Source organism: Triticum dicoccoides, chromosome 2B (genome assembly GCF_002162155.2).
Source record: "Triticum dicoccoides isolate Atlit2015 ecotype Zavitan chromosome 2B, WEW_v2.0, whole genome shotgun sequence".
NCBI lineage: Eukaryota > Viridiplantae > Streptophyta > Magnoliopsida > Poales > Poaceae > Triticum > Triticum dicoccoides.
The window spans coordinates 311,824,090-311,834,028 of NC_041383.1; the positions used below are offsets into that span (position 1 = coordinate 311,824,090).

At 39.3% G+C, this 9,939-nt stretch overlaps 2 non-coding genes across 2 annotated transcripts; both read left to right on the forward strand.

The window, feature by feature from the left end:
- The first annotated feature begins 8,820 nt into the window (after positions 1-8,820).
- On the forward strand, positions 8,821-8,899 carry LOC119266185. Its single transcript, XR_005131911.1, has one exon. It is a non-coding gene; the product is annotated as a small nucleolar RNA SNORD36 (small nucleolar RNA).
- Positions 8,900-9,090: 191 nt separating this feature from the next.
- LOC119266180 lies at positions 9,091-9,165 on the forward strand. Its single transcript, XR_005131908.1, has one exon. It is a non-coding gene; the product is annotated as a small nucleolar RNA SNORD36 (small nucleolar RNA).
- Positions 9,166-9,939: the final 774 nt, after the last annotated feature.

Below are 9,939 nucleotides of genomic sequence, written 5' to 3' on the forward strand. Positions count from 1 at the left end.
CTCGGCCACCGTCCAAACCTCGATGTCTCGCCATCAAACCATGTATTTCTGATTAAATAGATACTTATTTACCTAGAAATGATTTTTGGAAAAAATAAAGAGCAAACTATGAGGCAGCTGCAGTTCAAATTTGACCCGCTCCCAACTGAATCGACGGGAATTTGTCTTTTTCACCAGAGGTGGATCAAAAAATTTGACACCCAACCATTTTTTCAATTGTGCATTAAATATGGGCAGGTATTTTATAAAATTGATTAGGTACAATTTTGCAACAAATATATGGTAGGTCCTTCACAAAAAAACTCATTTCGGGCACTCAGAAAATGGAAAATGAATTTTCCGTGCAAAGAAAATGAAAACTCCCTTAGGCATCATTGTTTGGAATTCCAAGATGCACCCTTGTGCACAATATGAGATCATTTGAACAAACTATGCCATGAATGTGGCCATAAGATTGATCATTTGGCTTGAAAGCCATGAATCTTCACACTTGATAGCTCATTTATGAGAACACTTTTTTAAAATAATTACCGTATTACAAGTTTATTATTTTTCCTGGAAACTTGGTCACATATAATGACACAATGCGAACGTTTTCCAATTTTTTGATTTGTTTTTGAATTTTTTATGCCCGTTCCAAAATGCGGTCAAAATGGCCGGCTTGACGTTCCTATCTAGTGCTTGAATCTTGGATTTTTTTTGGTATTTCTCTGATTAAATAGATACTTATGTACCTAGAAATGATTTTTGGAAAAATAAATAGCAAACTACGAGGCAGCTACAGTTCAAATTTGACCCGCTTCCAGCTGAATCGACGGGAATTTTTCTTTTTCACCAGAGGTTGATCAAAACTTTTGACACCCAACCATTTTGTCAATTGTCCATTAAATATGGCCTAGTATTTTATAAATTGATTAGGTCCAATTTTGCACACATATATGGTAGGTCCTTCACAAAAAAAAATCATTTCGCGCACTCAGAAAATTGAAAATGAATTTTCCTTGCAAAGAAAATGAAAACTCCCTTAGGCAACATTGTTTGGACTTCCAGGATGCATCCTTGTGCACAATATGAGATCATTTGAACAAACTATGCCATAAATGTGGCCATAAGATTGATCATTTAGCTTGAAAGCCATCAATCTTCGCACTTGATAGCTCATTTCTGAGAACCCTTTTTTAAAATAATTACCGTATTACAAGTTTATTATTTTTCCTGGAAACTTGGTCACATATAATGACACAATGCGAAGGTTTTCCAATTTTTTGTTTTTTTTGAATTTTTTATGCCCGTTTCAAAATGCAGTTAAAACGGCGGGCTTGACCGTTCCTATCTAGTGGATGAATCTTGGAAACAATTTGATGTTTATCTTATTAAATAAATACTTATGTACCTAGAAATGATTTTTGGAAAAAATAAATAGCAAACTATGAGGCAGCTACAGTTCAAATTTGACCCGCTTCCAGCTGAATCGGCGGAAATTTGTATTTTTCACCAGAGGTGGATCAAGGCTTTTGACACCCAACCATTGTGTTAATTGTGCATTAAACATGACATAGTATTTTATAAAATTGATTTGGTCCATTTTTGCAACAATTATTTGGTAGTTCCTTCACAAAAAAACCTCATTTCGGGCACTCAAAAAATGGAAAATGAATTTTTCGTGAAAAGAAAATGAAAACTCCCTTAGGCATCATTGTTTGGAATTCCAAGATGCACCCTTGTGCACAATATGAGATCATTTGAACAAACTATGCCATGAATGTGGCCATAAGATTGATCATTTGGCTTGAAAGCCATGAATCTTCACACTTGATAGCTCATTTATGAGAACAGTTTTTTAAAATAATTACCGTATTACAAGTTTATTATTTTTCCTGGAAACTTGGTCACATATAATGACACAATGCGAAGGTTTTCCAATTTTTTGATTTGTTTTTGAATTTTTTATGCCCGTTTCAAAATGCGGTCAAAATGGCCGGCTTGACCGTTCCTATCTAGTGCTTGAATCTTGGAATTTTTTTGGTGTTTCTCTGATTAAATAGATACTTATGTACCTAGAAATGATTTTTGGAAAAATAAAGAGCAAAGTACGAGGCAGCTACAGTTCAAATTTGACCCGCTTCCAGCTGAATTGACGGGAATTTTTCTTTTTCACCAGAGGTGGATCAAAACTTTTGACACCCAACCATTTTGTCAATTGTGCATTAAATATGGCCTAGTATTTTATAAATTGATTAGGTCCAATTTTGCACACATATATGGTAGGTCCTTCACAAAAAAAATTCATTTCGCGCACTCGGAAAATTGAAAATGAATTTTCCTTGCAAAGAAAATGAAAACTCCCTTAGGCAACATTGTTTGGAATTCCAGGATGCACCCTTGTGCACAATATGAGATCATTTGAACAAACTATGCCATGAATGTGGCCATAAGATTGATCATTTGGCTTGAAAGCCATCAATCTTCGCACTTGATAGCTCATTTCTGAGAACCCTTTTTTAAAATAATTACCGTATTACAAGTTTATTATTTTTCCTGGAAACTTGGTCACATATAATGACACAATGCGAAGGTTTTCCAATTTTTTGTTTTTTTTTTGAATTTTTTATGCCCGTTTCAAAATGCAGTCAAAACGGCGGGCTTGACCGTTCCTATCTAGTGGTTGAATCTTGGAAACAATTTGATGTTTATCTTATTAAATAAATACTTATGTACCTAGAAATGATTTTTGGAAAAAAATAAATAGCAAACTATGAGGCAGCTACAGTTCAAATTTGACCCGCTTCCTGCTGAATCGGCGGAAATTTGTATTTTTCACCAAAGGTGGATCAAGGCTTTTGACACCAAACCATTGTGTTAATTGTGCATTAAACATGGCATAGTATTTTATAAAATTGATTTGGTCCATTTTTGCAACAATTATTTGGTAGTTCCTTCACAAAAAAACCTCATTTCGGGCACTCAAAAAATGGAAAATGAATTTTCCGTGCAAAGAAAATGAAAACTCTCTTAGGCAACATTGTTTGGAATTCCAAGATGTACCCTTGTGCACAATATGAGATCATTAGAACAAACTATGCCATGAATGTGTCCATAAAAATGATCATTTGGCTTGAAAGCCATGAATCTTCACGCATGATAGCTCGTTTCTAAGAACACTTTTTAAAAATAATTGCCGTATTACAAGTTTATTATTTTTCCTGGAAACTTGGTCACATATGATGACACAATGTGAAGGTTTTTCAATTTTTTGATTTTTTTTGAATTTTTTATACCCGTTTCAAAATGCGGTCAAAATGGCGGGCTTGACTGTTCCTAGCTAGTTGTTAAATCATGGAAACCTTTTGATGTTTCTTTGATTAAATAGATAGTTATGTACCTAGAAATTATTTTTGGAAAAAATAAAGAGCAAACTATGAGGCAGCTATAGTTCAAATTTGACCCGCTTTGTGCTGAATCGGCAGAAATGTTTCTTTTTCACCAGTGGTGGATCAAGGCTTTTGACACCTAACCATTGTGTCAATTGTGCATTAAACATGGCCTAGTATTTTATAAAAATGATTTGGTCCATTTTTACAAAATTTATTCGGTAGTTACTTGATAAAAAAACCTCATTTCGGGCACTCAGAAAATGGAAACTGAATTTTCCGTGCAAAGAAAATGAAAACTCCCTTAGGAAACATTGTTTGGAATTCCAAGATGCACCCTTGTGAAAAATATGATATCATTTGAACAAACTATGCCATGAATGTGGCCATAAAATTGATCATTTGGCTTGAAAGCCATGAATCTTCACGCATGATAGCTCGTTTCTAAGAACACTTTTTAGAAATAATTGCCGTATTACAAGTTTATTATTTTTCCTGGAAACTTGGTCACATATGATGACACAATGTAAAGGTTTTCCAATTTTTTGATTTTTTTGAATTTTTTATACCCGTTTCAAAATGCGGTCAAAATGGCGGGCTTGACCGTTCCTAGCTAGTTGTTAAATCATGGAAACCTTTTGATGTTTCTCTGATTAAATAGATAGTTATGTACCTAGAAATGATTTTTGGAAAAAATAAAGAGCAAACTATCAGGCAGCTATAGTTCAAATTTGACCCTCTTTCTACTGAATTGGCAGAAATTTATCTTTTTCACCAGTGGTGGATCAAGGCTTTTGACACCTAACCATTGTGTTAATTGTGCATTAAACATGTCCTAGTATTTTATAAAAATGATTTGGTCCATTTTTACAAAATTTATCTGGTAGTTACTTCACAAAAAAACCTCATTTCGGGCACTCGAAAAATGGAAAATGAATTTTCCGTGAAAACAAAATGAAAACTCCCTTAGGCAACATTGTTTGGAATTCCAAGATGTACCCTTGTGCACAATATGATATCATTTGAACAAACTATGCCATGAATGTGGCCATAAGATTGATCATTTGGCTTGAAAGTCATGAATCTTCGCACATGATAGCTCGTTTCTAACAACACTTTTTAAAAATAATTGCCGCATTACAAGTTTATTATTTTTCCTGGAAACTTGGTCATATATGATAACACAATGCGAAGGTTTTCCATTTTTTTGATTTTTTTTTAATTTTTATACCCGTTTCAAAATGCGGTCAAAACGGCGGGCTTGACCGTTCCTAGCTAGTAGTTGAATCATGGAAACCTTTTGATGTTTCTCTGATTAAATAGATAGTTATGTACCTAGAAATGATTTTTGGAAAAAATAAAGAGCAAACTACGAGGCAGCTATAGTTCAAATTTGACCCGCTTTCTGCTGAATCGGCAGAAATTTGTCTTTTTCACCAGAGGTAGATCAAGGCTTTTGACATCCAACCATTGTGTCAATTGTGCATTAAACATGGCCTAGTATTTTATAAAAATGATTTGGTCCATTTTTAAAAAATTTATTTGGTAGTTACTTCATGAAAAAACCTCATTTTGGGCACTCGTAAAATGAAAAATGAATTTTCCATGAAAAGAAAATGAAAACTTGTTCACATTTCGGGCACTCATTTCCGACGACACCTTTTTAAAGATATTTATCTTAATCCATGTTGTTATTTTTTCTGAAAACTTGTTCACATTTTGGTGACACACTGAGAAGGTTTTCCATTTTCTTTAGAATTTCTCAGATCATAAAGTACCTTAAATGTTTTTAACACATTATTTTAAGTCAACTACGACCAATTTAGATGGTCATAACATTGTACTGCATTCTGATAGGTCCATGGACATATCACGCGGATCGTGCATCCAACACCGTCAGATGTTCAGCGATCCAACGGCTGTCCTCGACCCATTCACACCAACCCCGAAACCCTAGCTATGTCCTCCGGGTCAATTTCCATCCACCCCCCCCCCCGCCTCCTTTCTTTCCCTTACTCCCCGATCCCCTCCCTTCCTCACCCGCGCAAACCCTAGCTCCTCTCGATCCCGTCCCCTTCCTCCCCGCCAGCTCCACCGATCCTCCCCTTGATCTCGTCGGAGCGGGCGGAGATTGGGCCGCGGCGATTCCCCAGCCAGCCACAACGCCATGCCCAAATCAAGTCTCCCCCCTCCTCCGCCGCACCCATCCCCATCCCCACTCCAATCGCGTCGCCCGCCCCCATCGACCGCTCCTCCGCCCCACCGAGTCACCGCACACTGGTGAGTGAGCTTGTTTCTCATATCACCCAAAGCCGCGGATGGCCCTAATTAATTCCCCCCAATTCGGTCCCCTCGCAGACCGCGGCACCGTCGCCATGGACGGGATGTGTGGTGGCCGTCCCCCTAGCGACCAACTCCTGCAGATGGAGACGGCCTGCGGCGCCCTCATGCGCGAGCTCCAGGTGCGCTCGCGGTCTGCCAGTGACCAGGACGACGCCGACGGCCTCCACAGTTGCTCGTTCTCCACATTCGCGCTCCATGGATGTCCTCTTCTGGTCCTGGCAACAGTAGTGCTATTACCTCAACTATCCTTGGTGCAATTGCTGAATCCGGTACAAATGGCTACCAGGTAGCTGCTGATGTTCCCTTGCTCTACTAGTGCTATGTTTTCCACCCAACACGAAGGTATGTGTTGCACTGTCACTTATCAGCAGCCTTTTCCTTGTGCAGCGCTCTACCGACGGCAGGAAAGAGGAACCAAGGCCCCCTCAGATACTACCAGGCTTGGGCAATAATGATAATGTGAAGCCTGACGTGTCATCGATGGTACCATTTAGATTTAGGGCCTTATAACAGACAAACATTTATATCTTTGAGATGCTTTGCTTTGCTTTCTTTTCCATGTAATTGTTGATAGGGTTTTTATATATGGTTTAATTTCAGCCTGAATCCACCACCGGTGATGGTTCATTTTACTCTAGTCTTTTGAGTGGAACCAACGGTTTGGGCAGCGGTTTGCTACCAAACAGCTTGGATGCATTGCCCAAGTTGTCGGTTTTGTAAGGCTGGGAAGTTTTATATGCAAAGACCTGAAGTAGTTATAGATCCTGTAAATATAGATCATCATGTTGCTTTAGTCGGAATTGATTACTTTTGGCTTACTGAAGCCGATTGTGTAGATAGATACTCAGCCAACGACACATGTTAGTCGCATAAACTTCTTTTTTCTTACTGGTCGCCACTTGTGATTTTTGAAATTGTCCATAATCTGCTTTGGTTACTCACCATTTTCTCTGCGTCATGTGTTACTATCCGCCGAATGAGATATGCTCGATATATGTCCAGATTGAGATATGAGAACCCCATTTTGGGTGGTTAGCTGCCCACATGATCGACTAAAAGTCCGTGGGTGTTCTAAAGCTCTAGTTTCTGACCAACCGAGTTTCTTTTTGGTTATTCATCATGGTTTCACTTCATGACCAATCAAGTTGTTTTTAGCAAAAACCATGGTCAGTTAAGTCAGGACGACGCCGACGGCCTCCACAGTTGCTCCTTCTCCACAGGAGTCTCCGACCCCGACACCATGGAAGGTCCCCTATATTCGCGCTCCATCTCCTCTCTCTGCTCGTTTCCAGAAGGGACATCATTTGTGCTAGCGAGTTGCTGCATGAGAACAAATCATGTCCTACACTTCCTCCTAGTCTCCAAGGCTTCATAGGACTGCTTGCTGCTCAGGCCACTTATGGCCAAGGGGAGAACATCGAGTTCATGCTCCAAGAGCTTAAGAATGAAGTCTTATATTAAGTTACTAACCCTGACTGTAAGACTAAATGCATGTGGGGACGCATGATTAATGTTGGGACACCCATTACTTACATGGGACTAGATTATGCATTTCATATGGGCATGTTCAATTAATTAGATGTAAGTATGTAACAGGAATCCTATGTGTGAGCTAGGTTTCTTTGCTTTGCTTTTCCTTTGAGTAGTACGTATATCTTAATTAGTACAATAGCTTGTGGGCTAAGGGAGAAGTACGGTGAACGTGGCAACCCTATAGGTGGCTGGCCTTTTGGTGAGCACCTGACATAATAATAGAGTGTTGCCTAAGCTAATTACCTGGGCCATTGCAATTGATTGAGTGTCATTGCAGATGCATATTCTAGTTGAGATGGTGACTTAACTAGACCACATCAGCATGCTTGTTACTAGGGAAGCCATGATCCTGTCACTAACACTGTCCATTACTCCGTCTATCTACAACCAAGAAACTACATAGCAGTTTACTAAACTGAAAAATTCTTAGACCGTTCGATAATTCAGCAAATTCAGATCCAACAGAAGAAGTTCAGTTGTCAATGTTGTGCGTCATGTTCTTGCTAAATGCAAGGGATTGTGTTGTCTAGTCATCTGCAGGTACGGGCTTGTGGGGCTATCAATTGGGTTTATTTTTTAATTAGATTGACTTATTGTACATCCCAGTTTCTTTATTGCTGGGTTATTTGGTGAAAAGAACTGATTTTCTGTGCACACGTCATGGCACTGGCAGAGTGTTGCCAATAAGTAGATGATGTATCCATCACTTTGACATCTTTCTATACTTTAGAACTACCACTTATCATGTTGCTTATTTCTGATGCTTTCTAAGTTGGTATTATATTTCAGCATTACTTGATTCCCTTTTCAAATTGTTGTTGCCATGTGGTTGTCCTTCCCGTTAGTTCATGTGAAATTTGGATTTTAAGATTATGGCTTAATATGTTGTCTCATGCTGTTGATTTCACTTGTGCAGAATCTATTGAATTGAAAGCGGGTCAAGAAGCGCCCCATCAACCAGAACAACCATGTCGCCACGCGCCTCTCCGGTGGCGAGGAGGCACAGCAGCACCTCCTCCTCGGCGGCGGCGTAGCCGGCACCCTCTCCTCTGAGGAGGAGGGCGACATCGTGTCACTCAAGAACTACATGAACGGACAGTACTTCAGGGAGATCGGCGTCGGCACGCCGCCCCAGAAGTTCACCTTCATCTCGATGCGTCCTCCTCCTCGGTGGTGCTGACGCCTTTTTTGTTTTTAGGATTAAGAGGGTTTGGTTGTCTGTGAGACTGACACAGGGGATTGACGTTGTTTTTGGTGCTTTGTTGGTGCATATTGCGTGCTATCTCACTCACGCTACAAGGCTGGGGCGTCCAGCACATGCAAGAAGAATGGCTCACCACCATGCTAGTGATTGTACTTTACAGTAGTTGACATGCTCTATTCCTGTCTGTTTTGCTTGCTGTCAAAGATGGTGTGTATTGTACACACCCCTCTATGATTTATGCACTTCACATGCATTTTCCCCATCACCCACAAACTGTAACATGCTAGTTGTATGTGCTGCAGCAATTCTTGCATTTTATTTCAAATCGTTCTCTACTTTGTGTGTGCACGTGTTAATGATGGATTGGCTGGTCAGAGATGCTACAACAACATATTCCTGAGATTCTCTTTGAGGAATACGAAATTGAGGTTTTTAAGACTGACGACTAGCCTGTCTAATGTTTGTTTTCTTATGTACACTTGCTCCTTCCAGTAGGCATTGCAAGTGATGTGTTCAAGTGTAGTCCTTTGGTCACATTTTCTAACCAGTACCATATGATTGTAGCATACTACTAGTTTTAGTCATTTAACATCTTAATTTACCTAGAATTATGAAGTAGTTGCACTTGGTAGATGGGCTGAGCAAATGATGATTCATATGATTATTCTGATACATTTGATGTTTGAAAATCGAGCTTTTTAAACCTGATACTCAGCCCATCACAAATCAGTCATCTGCTACTCTTGTTGTGCTGTAGTTTCTTATGACGATTTGAAAGTAAACAGAGTGTAACTATATTATCCTGTTTTGGTAAAATAGGTACCAACACCTGGGATCGGTTTGAGATGCGGGTGCACAAGAGGGCGTTCGACCTTGTCAACCAGAAGGTACCCGCCTCCCTCTTTGCTTGATCCCATTTCCCCCCCTAGTTGCTGTGTATGTGTCGTATCGGGTCCTGCTCGTCGGTGATCTGATGATGGTGTGCTGAACATTTAGACCGCTGAGGCTTTCTGGTTGTTGATGATCTAAAATCGAGCTTTTTAAAACTGATGCCTAGCATGTCATCAACGTAGCGCTTTGTTCTTGTGTCTATAGATGTAGTTCTATTAGTGTGGTACTGTATAATGTAAAGGAGTTACATATGCATCATTTGCCAGCTGAGCATATGATATTAGCTTCACATTTTTATCTGTTGAACTGTCCCAGATTATGTCAATTTGTTACTGTTTTTACTGTCCTGTGTTGTGCAACTCATTCTCTTTTTGCTCACTGTTTTTACTGTCTTGTGCTGCTCTTACTGTATGTAGAACCTGTTGCTGAACTGAAGATGCTATTTGCTTCACATTTTTGTTTGTTGAATCATCCCAGATTATTTGAATTTAATATGAACCTAAGAGTTAAATAAATTGTATGGACGGCATTAACATAGGTGCTCTATACCTGCTCTGCTCCTATTTAGAGGCATCTTGTAATCTTTTTTGTATAATC